The sequence below is a fragment of the Bufo bufo genome, chromosome 8 (assembly GCF_905171765.1).
Source record: "Bufo bufo chromosome 8, aBufBuf1.1, whole genome shotgun sequence".
Lineage (NCBI taxonomy): Eukaryota > Metazoa > Chordata > Amphibia > Anura > Bufonidae > Bufo > Bufo bufo.
Genome location: NC_053396.1, coordinates 20,065,344 through 20,080,404, shown reverse-complemented (window position 1 = coordinate 20,080,404; position 15,061 = coordinate 20,065,344).

Sequence of the window (15,061 nt, the reverse complement as noted above, 5' to 3'; positions counted from 1 at the left end):
TTTCAGACTGCTCCTGAGAATGAGGGTCCCGGTCAACTGATCTGAGCATTTCCCCCCCCCTGCTCCATTCATTCTATATATGCGAACACTCCGGCAGTCCCATAGAAAATAGCATATGCCGAAACCTGCCACCCCATCAGATCAGGGGACGAAACCCCCATTCTTGGGATTAGTGGGGGACCCTCACCAATCAGTTAGTTATCTACCATCCTGTGGATAGGGGATAACTTGTAAACTTGGCACCACCCCTTTAAATCTTGCAGTATACATGTCTACGTGTGTCCAGCTTTCCCCTCTTCTTGCTAACCTAGAACTGCAAAATCTGACTACATACAGGATGTGTTTGTAGTCTGTAACCATAGAGACGCATAGGTCCGCATAGGAGATGTACACCGAAATGGTTTCAGATTTTTATTGAAGCCTATGTATAAAATTACTTTCTTATTTTTTTTTATTTTTTTTTATTATAGATACATTGAAGCAACGAAAAAATAGTTGCTAAGGTATATGTATACAATACGGTGCATGCGCAAAGACATGAAATAGTTACTGCCGGAGCCTCATTAACATGCATATGATGGGGAGATTGAGGGAGAAGAAATAATTTTTTTTTTTAAATTTAACTCCAGTTCATGCGCGAACCCTGAAAGTAGACTTAGCGCCATTTGTAGATGCAGCCCCTCTGACAATCAGCTGTTTGCCAGGCGAAGCGGTCAAACTCTTTGTGACCGAGTGGGACCTACTCTACCTTTGGGCCTCCTGGGTGGCTAAGTAAGCCTGTCCTGATGCAAATTTTTGTGATTTAACATTTTTAGATATCATAGCACAAAGTCACTTTAAAGCCACCCTCCAGTTCTAAAAAAAAAAGAAATCACATGAACTGGCTAAGGACCCCAACACATGCCTGGTGCCCTCGTTTTCATCTTTTCGGTTACAGATCTGCCAATTCCCAGGTTCCTCTTCCACCATCCAAGATGGCCGAACCGCTTTTCAGACTACCTGATTCCCACTAATAGTCCGTATACACTTCCTGCTGCCCTTGGATTGGCTGGCACTGCTCATGTGAACATTGCTAGCAAGAGCAGGGCATGGGCAAGCAGGAAGTGCCTTGGACTACTCGTGTGCATCAGGTAGTCTGAGAAGCAGTACAGCCATCTTGGATGACCAAAGAGGAGCCCGAGAACTGGCAGATCTGCACCCGAAAAGGAGGTCACCAGGTAAGTGTTCTGTTTGTTCTCCCTGTTCATGTGAATTTTTCTTCTTGAATCGGAGGGTCACTTTAATGTGTCCTCCAACAGCAGTGCTACAACTTGACCCAAGTCCCACAACATATTCATTAAAAGGGATTTAGGAGAATTTTGAAGAAGAACAGTCTTCTCCTGAAACAGTGCCACTCTTGTCCATGGGTGAGGTCAGGTATTGTGGTCAATGCTCCACATACAAAGCATTTTTAGTTTCCCGTCATACAATTTTTTTATATTTCAACTATTTTTACAGCTTTGGGGAAGCATTTTTTCTTCTAATGTTTCAATCCTGCTCATTTTCTGGTTTCTTTCAAGTCCTACAGAGAACCCTATGGAAAAAAAAATCCAGAAAAAAACACCATATAAAAAACAAAACAAAAAAAAAAAACACAAAAAGTCCTCCTAAAAATGTAGTGTATTTCATAATGCACTAAAGGCTTTAAAAGAGGTTTCTAGTACCTTGATGGGTCACCGGTTACATAATTTTTTTTAATGTCATAGAGACAGCAAATCAAAGGTTTTGATTGGTGGAGGTCTGAGTTTTGAGACCCCCACTGATCACTAGAACGAGGAGAGAGAATTGCTCGCATAGCGCTTTCTCTCCTCACTGCAGGAGATGGGCTCAATAGAAAGTCAATGGGCCCTTCTGCAGTGAGAAGAGAGAGCGCGTCTAGAAAGTCTATGGGCCCTTCTGCTCCAGTGAGAATAGAGAGCTGTCTAGAAAGTCTATGGGCCCTTCTCCTGCAGTGAGAATAGAGTGCTGTCTAGAAAGTCTATGGGCCCTTCTCCTGCAGTGAGAATAGAGAGCTCATCTAGAAAGTCTATGGGCCCTTCTCCTGCAGTGAGAAGAGAGCGCGTCTAGAAAGTCTATGGGCCCTTCTGCTCCAGTGAGAATAGAGAGCTGTCTAGAAAGTCTATGGGCCCTTCTCCTGCAGTGAGAATAGAGAGCTGTCTAGAAAGTCTATGGGCCCTTCTCCTGCAGTGAGAATAGAGAGCTGTCTAGAAAGTCTATGGGCCCTTCTCCTGCAGCTAGAAGAGAGAGCGCGTCTAGAAAGTCTATGGGCCCTTCTGCTGCAGTGAGAATAGAGAGCTGTCTAAAAAGTCTATGGGCCCTTCTCCTGCAGTGAGAAGAGAGAGCGCGTCTAGAAAGTCTATGGGCCCTTCTCCTGCAGTGAGAATAGAGAGCTGTCTAGAAAGTCTATGGGCCCTTCTCCTGCAGTGAGAAGAGAGAGCGCGTCTAGAAAGTCTATGGGCCCTTCTGCTGCAGTGAGAATAGAGAGCTGTCTAGAAAGTCTATGGGCCCTTCTCCTGCAGTGAGAATAGAGTGCTGTCTAGAAAGTCTATGGGCCCTTCTCCTGCAGTGAGAATAGAGAGCTGTCTAGAAAGTCTATGGGCCCTTCTCCTGCAGTGAGAAGAGAGAGCGCGTCTGGAAAGTCTATGGGCCCTTCTCCTGCAGTGAGAATAGAGAGCTGTCTAGAAAGTCTATGGGCCCTTCTCCTGCAGTGAGAATAGAGAGCTGTCTAGAAAGTCTATGGGCCCTTCTCCTGCAGTGAGAATAGAGTGCTGTCTAGAAAGTCTATGGGCCCTTCTCCTGCAGTGAGAATAGAGAGCTGTCTAGAAAGTCTATGGGCCCTTCTCCTGCAGTGAGAAGAGAGAGCGCGTCTGGAAAGTCTATGGGCCCTTCTCCTGCAGTGAGAATAGAGAGCTGTCTAGAAAGTCTATGGGCCCTTCTCCTGCAGTGAGAATAGAGAGCTGTCTAGAAAGTCTATGGGCCCTTCTCCTGCAGTGAGAATAGAGAGCTGTCTAGAAAGTCTATGGGCCCTTCTCCTGCAGTGAGAATAGAGAGCTGTCTAGAAAGTCTATGGGCCCTTCTCCTGCAGTGAGAATAGAGAGCTGTCTAGAAAGTCTATTGGCCCTTCTCCTGCAGTGAGAATAGAAGGCTGTCTAGAAAGTCTATGGGCCCTTCTCCTGCAGCTAGAAGAGAGAGCTCATCTAGAAAGTCTATGAGCCCTTCTCCTGCAGCTAGAAGAGAGAGCTGTCTAGAAAGTCTATGAGCCCTTCTCCTGCAATGTGAAGAGAGAGCTCATCTAGAAAGTCTATGGACCCTTCTCCTGCAATGTGAAGAGAGAGCGTATCTAGAAAGTCTATGGGCCCTTCTCCTGCAGCAAGAAGAGAGAGCGCATCTAGAAAGTCTTATGGACCCATCTCCTGCTGCAAGAAGAGAGAGCGCATCTAGAAAGTCTATGGGCCCTTCTGCAGCGAGAAGAGAGAGCTGTCTAGAAAGTCTATGGGCCCTTCTCCTGCAGCTAGAAGAGAGAGCTCGTCTAGAAAGTCTATGAGCCCTTCTCCTGCAATGTGAAGAGAGAGCTCATCTAGAAAGTCTATGGGCCCTTCTGCAGCGAGAAGAGAGAGCGCATTTAGAAAGTCTTATGGACCCTTCTCCTGCTGCAAGAAGAGAGAGCGCATTTAGAAAGTCTTATGGACCCTTCTCCTGCTGCAAGAAGAGAGAGCTCGTCTAGAAAGTCTATGAGCCCTTCTCCTGCAATGTGAAGAGAGAGCTCATCTAGAAAGTCTATGGGCCCTTCTGCAGCGAGAAGAGAGAGCGCATTTAGAAAGTCTTATGGACCCTTCTCCTGCTGCAAGAAGAGAGAGCGCATCTAGAAAGTCTATGGGCCCTTCTGCAGCGAGAAGAGAGAGCTGTCTAGAAAGTCTATGAGCCCTTCTGCTGCAGCGACAAGAGAGACACCCATATGTGACTGCTTCTCTCTCCTCGTTCTAGCGATCGGCGGGGGGACTCAAAAAATGCTACAAAAAATGTATGTTTCATGTATTAGAAGAAAAAAGGCAAAAGAACCCCCCTTCAAACAAAATATGAGCGAAGGAAGCCTAAAGGTCTACGGGGAAGTCCGGCACTATAGATTTGGCTGTTGCAGCTATAATATGCAGCATTATGACGATAGTGCGGATCTGCAGTCCAGCAGCGGTGGTCGTGCTTGCACACTATAGGAAAAGGCGCTGTCCTCTTTGGTGGCAGGGACTGTGGGAGCGTGCACAGGCTCGGATATGCAGAAGCTCCCATTCCGACCACCTCGCCTCTGTGCTGTAGCGGTGGTCGTAACTCCTAGAAGCGAGCAGTGTATGATGTGATGCAAAAATGAATCGGACAATCAAATTCATTAGTAAGTGCATTGTATTCACTTTCTCTACATGATAAATGCCATTTGCTGAAGTTAGAGAACCCCTTTAACTTTTAAATCTCTTATATTTACTGTCCCGAACCCCCTCCATTCCAGCGCAGCCGCTCCATCCTCCCCAGCGGGCTTCGTGTTTCTTCCTGCAGTGGTAACACTGCTGCAGCCGATCAGAGGAGGGGGTTTGGAACGGTGAGTATATATTTTTCAGTTTCGACAACTCTGACAACTCCTTTAATAGCGGATGAAGGGGCTTGCTCTATTGGAATCTGCTTTCCTTTCTCTTCTGGCTGTTAATTATATCCCCAGAAGGGTTAACAGGTGGCGGAGGGATTGGCACAGTGCTGCTGTCTTCACTGTGGAGCTTTCCTCCCCTCCTCTCTCTCTCCTCCCCGCTCTTGCTCCTCTCACATTATTATGCAGGTCACATCTTGACAGCCTGCTGTCCTTTATAGGCCGCGATATGCTAAGAAGACCCAATCCCAGCATGCACCGAAGCACCCAGCTATATATATAGTGGCAGAAATAGCCGGGGGCAGCTGCTTGAAGACACCAAGGCTTCTCATCCCCTGGCCCTTGGGTTCCCCTTGCTTAGGCACGGACAGGTCAGTACTGCACAGCAGCTCTTTGACACGTCCGGAGGAAGATGACATCTAGATCCTCTATGATGGGATGGGTTGCCTTCAATGGGGATTATTCTCCATGAACATAGGTCAGTGCCGGAGCGGTCTGGACATCTGGCCACGGTCCGGTGGGTTATCGGTCGCTGCCACCTGTTGCTCAGGGCAGTGTCTTAGAAGACTGTAGGATTTCATCCTGTAAAAGAGAGTACAGTAGATGAGATCCATTCAATGCTGGCGGAGAACATCCAATGTTCTTCTCCAGGCGTCCACATTTATTTCAGGCCGTGCATTTTTCTAGGACAATCCTGGTTTGACACCATTTTTGACTGCTTTATGTAATTTTCTAACCCACGGCTTAGCATGCAAGGCGTTGGGACCGGATATCATAGGGATTGGGTACTGGGTGTCCTGTAATGACCCTCATTACAGGTCAGTGGAGGAGAGGAACCTCAAGCCAACGTAAAAGGCTCTTAGCGTCATGGCTTCTGTTCTTAAAGGGTTGTCTTATCTCAGACATTGGTGGCCTATCACTAGGATAGGCCATCAATGTCAGATAGGTGTGGGTCCCACCGCTGGATCTCCAGAACTGGGTCCACAAAATGAAGCAGAGCAGCCACACATGAACAGGATGGTCTCCATTCATTGCTATTGGAGTACTGAAAATAGCTGAGCAAGTGCGGTCAGCTGTTTTCGGAAGTCGATCAACAGTGAATAGAGAGCACGCTGCCCATGAGCAGCCACTGCTCTATTCATCTCTATGGGACTGCCGGAAATAGAAGAAACGGTGGTCAGTATTTTTGGAACTCCAATAGTGGTGGACGGAAGGGTGGTGCAGATGCGCAGCTGCTCTTCGTTCACTTTGGGGACCCCGTTCTGGAGATAAGAGCGGGTGCCAGAGGTCGGACCCTCACCTATATGACATTAGTAGCCCATCCTAGCGATCTTAATGTGAAGATGGACCAACCACTTCAACAGAACCATGACATCTATGTCTGACCAAATTAATCCTGATAGATCCCATTGCCCTACAATTGAGTCCTTTGGGTTCCCATCAAGCTATGCGGTTTTTGGCATTAAAAATGGGAGCCCAACAGAACATAGAGCGATGGTAGTGTGAACGAAACTAATAATAGGTCCCCTCTACTGGTGCTAGTTTACTCCACCAAACACCTTCATCCTTAAAAAGTGGTTTTCCCCCTAATAAGTCAAAGCATAGAGCATCTTACTCTCTGGAGGACCCAGAGCCTCCCATAACACATGGACAGCCCATTGATTTCAGTATGGTCAGTGTAATGCCTAATTTGGCCACTGGTAGTGCTGCAGGAATATGGAGGACTTAAAGCAAGGTTCCCTGCCAATCACACCTGGTCACTGGAGATCCCATCAGCAAGATACTCTATGATCAGCTTATTTTCTGGAGGACCATGCTCTCAGCATGGTAAAACATAAATTAAAACTGGCAAACCCCTCATTGTTTCCGCACTGGTGATGCCCGGTCCTACGCCATTCTCTTCTGTTGCAGCAGAGATGCAGCCAGTCACTGGGGAACGGTGGGGCGACTATGTCGGTTGTCATCTATGTTTACCAGGCTTTTCAATATAGTTTTGTTCCCTGGAAACCCCTTTTTACGGTATGGCCCCACGTAGCGGGTCCACTGCAGAAAATACGCTGAGGCGGTGGTCAAAGGTGAAAACCGCCATAGTGTTTGGGAGGACTAAGCAGCATTTTGACAGATATACATCCACCCTTGTCGCTTCCCATTTCTAATTTGGGGGGGAAGGAGCAAATTTATGGCAAAAAGGTAAGGTCAGTAGTAGAAATGGATGACACACAGGAGAAAATGGAGAACGCTGACAGAGAGCGCCACTCATGTACATAGGCTGTATCTGGTATTGCAGCTCATTTCATTGTTATGGCAGATACATGCCATGAGTCACTTTGTCTCTAAAATCACTTGCCGATCCAGCGCAAACGCCCCAGTAGTACCCCTGCCCTCATTTTTTGTTTACAAGCAGCTGGCATGTGACCGCTGCAGCCAGGGATGCACCTAGCCTTTCTGCTTCCTGAGGCAAAAATTGAAACGGCACCCAACCCCTCCAGCCCTACAGTTGAATATAGAGAGATATTCCCACAGCCCTGTCACTGCCCCCACTTGTCTCTAGGTCTTGCCTCCCGAGGCAGTTGCCTCACCTGGCCTCATTGGTGGTGCACCCTGGCTGCAGTGGTGATGCCAGCAGTGTGGCACGTGACCGCTGAAACCAGATATCACGTGTCGGTCACTTCTAAAAAAAAAGACCAGGGAGACCCTCAGAATGTATGTGCCGGATCGGCAAAGGATTGGAAAGGTCTTGAGTTTTTTTTTTTGTTATTTCAAAATATTTGTGGTGATGCCAATAATTCAGCATGTGACCTCTGAAACCAGTGGTCACATGTCAGCCATTTGTAAATAAAGACTAGGGAGACAGTCAGAGTGTATGCGCTGGATCGGCAAAGGATTGGAAAGGGAGTTTTTTTGGGTTATTTTCAGATTTTTTTTTCCCCCCCCCCCCCCCAGAGATTCTTGGTTATAAACGTGTGTTTAAGGCCTCATGCACACGACCATTTTTTTTTGCGGTCCGCAAAACGGATTTCCGTTGTTCCATGATCTGTGACCGTTTTTTTTTCCGTGGGTCTTCCTTGATTTTTGGAGGATCCACGGATATGAAAAGTGAAAAAAAAAACTAAGTCAAGTTTGCATTGAAAATGATAGGAAAAACGGACACGGATCACGGACGTGGATGACTATCTTGTGTGCATCCGTGATTTTTCACGGACCCATTGACCTGAATGGGTTCGTGAACCGTTGTCCGTGAAAAAAATAGGACAGGTCATATTTTTTTCACGGACTGGAAAAACGGATCACAGACGCGGAAGCCAAACGGTGCATTTTCCGATTTTTCCACGGATCCATTGAAAGTCAATGGGTCAGCGAAAAAAAAAACGGAACAAAGGCCGCGGATGCACACAACGGTCGTGTGCATGAGGCCTAAGGGACACCTTTCCGTGGCCATACTCTGTTTTATCCGGGGATTTGTAGCATGGTATATTTCATATTTTGTAAGATTTAATTATAATTTTGCTGCGTGTGTGTATATAAATATTCAACCGCCCGCCGCGCCGGAGCCCGGAGCAAAGTCAAATCCACGGAGAGAGGGCAAAGAGGGATAAAGTGGAGTAGAGGACGGGGGCAGTGTGTATGGAGGAAACAAGCCGCACGGATTTCATCACTATATGGCTTTTTAATGAGCTCTATACCCTAGATTATAATGTTTGTGTTACATTTTAGATTTATATATTTCGCATCCACTATAAGGATTGGATAAAACCGGGCGGTTAAGTTCAATCTGTTGTTCTATGGTGTCAGCCATTTCATGCCAGGGAGAGGCTGGCTACGAAAACGCAATTTATTAGACGTATAAGGATTTTTTCCACGCGGATTCCCCTGAAAAAAATTCCACAGCGTAATACCGTACCAGCAGAGTACTGCAGAAACAGTCCACGCATGAACTGACCTGCGGTCCGGATTTTAAAATCCCCAGCATGTCAGTTTATTTTTGCAGATTTTTTACTTCGGATGTCAATGTACGGCCTCATGCACATAAACGTATTTTCTTTCTGTGTCCTTTCCTTTTTTTTTTGCGGACCGTATGCGTAACCATTCATTTCAATGGGTCCGCAAAAAAAAACGGAAGTTACTCCGTGTACATTCGGACCGCAAAATACTTACGGTTGTGTGCATGAGGCCTAAGGCTATATGCACACGACGGTTGTGTGTTTTGCGGTCCGCAAAACACAGATGGCGTCCTTGTGCGTTTCGCAATTTGCGGAACCGCACGGACAGCCATTAATATAACTGCCTATTCTTGTCCGCAAAACGGACAAGAATAGGACACATTATATTTTTTTTACGGACCACGGAACGGATCAACGGATGTGTATCTTTTGCAGCCCCTTTGAAGTGAATGGGTCCGCACCCGAGCCACCAAAACTGCGGCTCGGACGCGGACCAAAACAACAGTCGTGTGCATGAGGCCTTAAGGCTGAGTTCATATCACTGTTTAGCTTTCTGTTCCATCAGAAGAAGGCCTCATGCACACGACCGTTTTTCGGGTCCGCATTCACTTCAATGGGGCCGCAAAAGATGCGGACAGCACGCCGCGTGCTGTCCGCATCCGTTGCTCCGTTCCGTGGCCCCGCAAAAAAAAAAAATAGAACATGTCCTATTCTTGTCCGTTTTGCGGACAAGAATAGACATTTCTACAATAGGCCGCCCGTTCCGTTCCGTAAAATTGCGGAAGGCACACAGGCGGCTTCCGTTTTTTTGCGGATCCGCGGCACTGTCGTGTGCATGAGGCCGAAGAGGGGGGGAAAAAAGCTGAACGCTAATGTGTACTCAGCTTAAGGAGTCAAGTCCGCCACCGAATCTACCGTTAAATCCACCGTGAAAATATCCGTCCCACATGCAGCTGTGCAGGTACTCTTAAAGGGGTTTCCCCGAGTGTTTAATATTGATGGCCTATCCTCAGGACAGTTAATCAATATCTGATCGGCAGGGGTCCGACACCTGATCAGCTGTTTGAAGAGGCTTACATGTCCTAGGTGTAGATAATTTCCATTCAAGTGAATGGGCCTGTGTTGAAATACCAAGCACAGCCACTATACAATGTACGGCGCTGTGCTCACCGCGGCCTCTTTAAACAGCTGATCGGCAGGGGTGCCGGGTGTCCCACCCTCACCAATCAGATATCGATGACCGATCCTTTTTGGAAAACCACTTCAAAGTGGCCACAAAAACCCTTTGTGCCAGAAATACACACATAGTACAGTGCATGCTGAGCCGAGCATGCATGTGCATGGAAGGATAGGGAGAACGAGCGATCGCACGTCGGGTGTCTCATGGGAGGCTACACCTTGCAAAAGTTTCTGAAGCACAGAAGCTTATCTGACGCTCGGTGACCGCTATGTACTAATCCTCAGATGGTATGGAGGTGGTGTCTATAGTAAATACCGCCATCAGGCGTTGCTATAGATCCCCTGAAAGTCACCAAACCGAACATCATAGGTAAGGTGACTCTATCTGGAGCAGATAACCGATCGGCTCACCTTCCCCTGTGAAATTCCACTCCTTCTAGAAGGACAGCCACCAGTATTACATAACCGATGCAGTTTAAAGATAGCCTTAGGCTCCATTCACACGTCCGCAAAATGTGTCCGCATCCTTTCCGCAATTTTGCGGAAAGGGTGCGGACCCATTCATTCTCTATGGGGACGGAATGTGCTGTCTGCATCCACATTTGCGGATCCGCACTTCCGCATCCGTGATTCCGTTTCCGCAAAAAAATAGAACATGTCCTATTCTTGTCCGCAATTGCGGACAAGAACAGGCATATTCTATTATGTCGGCAATGTGCGGCCCGCAAAATGCGGAACACACATTGCCGCTTTCCGTGTTTTGCGGATCCGTGTCTCCGTGTATCCGCAAAACACATTGCGGACGTGTGAATGGAGCCTTAATGGGGATACTATCCAACCCATCATCCGTCTGTAACCCTTCGTGAGGCGGAAGCCTAAATAGCTCAGTGGGGTGCGTGACTTTCCCCAGTCTCCATCCGGGAAGATCTGCAAAGAGATCAAATATTAGGTGTGACTGTACATCAAGTGTAGGATCAAGGATGGTGCAGCTGGATTTCAACATGCCCAATCCTTTTGTTTTCGAAAGTGATAAGCCGCCAAAGCGGTCCGTCACCGGCTTGCGACACATACAGAACATATGCCAAGCCGAGCATGCAGGTGTATGTGTGGGGAGTATACTACTATCTAAAGTGTATAGCCTGTCAAAGGGCAGTGACGACCCCTCGGACCTAATCATAGGGTGCCTGTTATTATACACAGGCTTGCCCCAACAATTTTTGGTTCTGGGGCGAAAACTGTCTTAAAGGGGTTTTCCGGGACTACTATATTAATGATCTATCGGTGATCTGATCGTCAATCAGCTATGGCCCTCCGATCAGCACTGTGGCCCCATCACAGCATACCAAGCACAGCGCCATCTATTGCATAGTGGTTGTGTTTGGTATTGCAGCCCAAGCCCATTCACTTGACCGATGAACGCGACGTTACTGGTCTAGGAAGAAGCCACGGTGCTCACCGGAGCGCCACGGCCGCATCAAACAGCAGATTGGTGGGGGTGCCAGAGGTCAGACCCCCACCAATCTCTTATTGATGACCTGTTCAGCATCCATAATGTAGATGAGGCCTTACCCAAAATGCGACCATTATGAGTTAAAATTACACCAGTAATAATCTGCAAAGTCCTCAGAGAGCACAATAAGGGCCCATTTACGATATAACATGTCAATCGGCGACATTTAAATGGGGAAGTCGTCATCCTGTATGAGGATGAATGATCATTAGTACGATTATTCGCTCCCCATACCGTTTGCTTTGTCGTCAGTGACCCCTGTTCACACATGGGGTTGAAAATAATGCTGGTCGCGGTGACACAGGGCAATGATCAGGAACGTGTGAGGTCTCTTCCCATTTTTCGGCCCTGCACGTGGTATATACTGGGGGAAGGGGGTGTATGTTCAGCTGGAGCGACACCAGACGTGAGTGATCCATACTTAGAATCTGTAAGGAGACGGGGTGGCAGCCATTTTGACCTTTTTAGGTAAGGCCTCAGGGCCAGGATGTAATGTGAACTAGGCCTGTGAGACTGGACAGGTGACAGGGAGCAGAGGGTCCATGCGGGACAGCAGCTGTTCACCACCCCATCACCTTCCTGACACATTTAGTGTATGTCACACATGAGAGCGTCTGCGTATAGGTCCTTCTTTGCTTTAATCTGGGAACGCCACTTGTGTCGTTTTATTTTTCTCATATATTCCTACATATTGTGCCAACATAGTCCCCCCCAGGGTCCGCAATTAGTCGGACACCTATATATACATTTTTATGTTTTTAGACTATAGAAGTCATTGGAGTAGATATCACTTCTGGGCTCGACTATGAAGCTCAGATCCCAGGTGTTTAACCCCTAAGATGCCATGATCAATACCAACGGGGGCGTGTAAGTGGCTAGACAGAGAGAGGGAGCTCCCACTGTCAAGGGTTGCTGGTGGCTTTCCATGGCCATCAGGTCTGCCATCTTTGATTTCCTAGTAGACCCTTAGACACGTAATATTTGGTGCAGAAGTAGTAAAACCATATGGGGTCATTTATCAAGCTGGTGTAAAGGGAAACTGGCTTAATAGCCCATAGCAACCAATCAGATTCCTCCTTTCATTTTCCACAGCTCCTTTGGAAAATGAAAGGTGGAATCTGATTGGTTGCTATGGGCAACTAGGCCAGTTCTACTTTATACCAGTTTGATAAATGACCCCAATGGTTTCCAACAGTTCTGAATTTCCAGAGATAGTCCCTGCAAACTCGTGCTGTGTCAGGCTGAAAATTGGTGGGGCCTATTATGTAAACCCCATCCATAAATGGGCTGACTGGAGGCATTCCCGGGGGGAGGGGGGCAGCACCAAATTTATTATCTAATGTAACTATGGTAAAACTCAACACCATAAACCTACTGACCCAAAGAATAGTGATAACACCCCCCCCCCCCCTCCCCCCCAAAAAAAGAAAAGAAAATGGCTGAATTTCTGTTTCCCAACCCCCCAAAGATAATAAAAGTGAAACGATACTTTAGATTTACAAAAAAAAAATACATAAAAACATTTAACTTGTCCTGCCAAAAAACAAACCCTCCTACAGCTGGGTCAACAGAAAATAAAAAAGTTATGGTTTTTAAAAAATAAAATCACTGTCCAATATGGTTGTCATGTACAAAACCCATAGCAACCAGTCTCTCTTGGGCCGAGGGCTTAGAACGAGCAAGAAGAATAGGCAATCTTTAAACTATAGAGAACCCTATTTGAACATGGCCAACCATGTCCTCGGACCCAAAATGATTCCCAAGGGCCGAGGGGAATAGTTTGTAGCAAATGTAAACCGCCCCGTCCTAAAGGGATATTCACACGATGGATTATGAAAACACACTGAAAAAAATCAGCTCTGAAAAAAACCCATGCTGATTTTGGCCTCATGCACACGACCGTTGTGTGCATCCGCGGCCGTTGTTCCGTTTTCCGTTTTTTTTTCGCTGACCCATTGACTTTCAATGGGTCCGTGGAAAAATCGGAAAATGCACCGTTTGGCTTCCGCGTCCGTGATCCGTTTTTCCAGTCAGTGAAAAAAATAGGACCTGTCCTATTTTTTTCATGGACAACGGTTCACGGACCCATTCAAGTCAATGGGTCCGTGAAAAATCACGGATGCACACAAGATAGTCATCCGCGTCCGTGATCCGTGTCCGTTTTTCCTATCATTTTTAATGCAAATTTTTTTTTTCACTTTTCATGTCCGTGGATCCTCCAAAAATCAAGGAAGACCCATGGAAGAAAAAACGGTCACGGATCACGGAACAACGGAAATTCGTTTTGCGCACCGCAAAAAAAAAACGGTCGTGTGCATGAGGCCTTTCTGTGTGGTTTTGGCACGCTTTTTTTCATCTCTCTATCTTATCAGCTTCCCACTCATTTCAGTGGTAGAATCAGCGCTGATTCCTCTCCAAGACAGAGCATGCTGGTTTTAAAAAATAAAAATAAAATGGGGAAAAAAAGCAAGTTCTCAGAAAACAGCAAGTTCTGCATCCCATTAAAATGAATTTAAAGTTTTTAGAGGCTTTTTTTTTGGCACTGATTTCACGTGGAAAAGGCATAAAAACATTGCCAAAAACCTTGTGTGAACGGACCCTTAAAGGCGTTTTCTGGGATTTTCATATTGATGAAATGGGCCATCAATATGAGATTGGTGGGGGGTCCGACTCCCAGCACCCCCACAGATCTGCTGTATGAAGAGACAGCAGAGCTCACTGGAACTCCAGTGAGCGCCGCAGCGTTCTCAGATGGACCCCCACCCAGACAGGAATTGGACCCTGCGTAGCGATGATCTATCCTGAGGATAGTCCATCTATATGAAAATCCTGGAAAAACCCCTAAAGGGCTCATGCACACGACCATATGTAATTTGCTGTCCGCAAAACACGGATCCGCAAAAAAAAAAAGTTCGACATCCGTGTGACGTCTATGTTGCATCGTTTTTTTTTTTGTTTTTTTTTGTGGATCTATTGTAACAATGCCTGTCCTTGTCCTTGCAAGACGGACAAGAATAGGACAGGTTCTATAACAGACACGGAATGCACATGGAGTCATTTCCGTTTTTTTTTTTCAAACCTCATTAAAGTGAATGGTTACGGATACGGACCTGTTACAAAAAAACTAACGGAAATGGAAAAAAAAAAAGGTCGTGTGCATGAGCCCATTCATTTCGATAGGGGGCGAAAAAAACCCGAAATGACTCCATGTGCATTCCGCGTGTACGTCCGCAAAAAAATAGAACATGTCCTATTCTTGTCCGTTTTGCATTGTTACAATGGATCCACAAAAAATACAGATGACGTCACGCGGACGTCATCCTTTTTTTTTTTTTTTGCGGAACGCAAAATACATACAGTCGTGCGCATGAGCCCTAAGGCTGAATTAAGATATAATCAATTGAAAGCAGACATACAGCATGCGGTGTCCCACTGTCCTGGCTTTGGGCCACTCATGTCATCTATGAAGGAGAGTTTTTCCTTTAATTTTTTTTATATTTTTCCTAATGGTGCCTACCGCTGCCCCTTGTGGATAAGCCAGGAATGCCATGCACCGCATTATACCGTATATAAAATTGCTGTGCAGGATACAGATAACGCTCTGTACCAGCGGCTCCAGGGAAGGAACACTGGAAATGAAGAGCAGCAGCGGAGGCCGGTGGTGACAGCACAAATTAGGTTTATCCTTTCAGCCCATTAAATATTGATAGACAAAGCATTAGCGGCTGGTGGCGTAAGAAGCAGCTCATCGCAACACAGGAG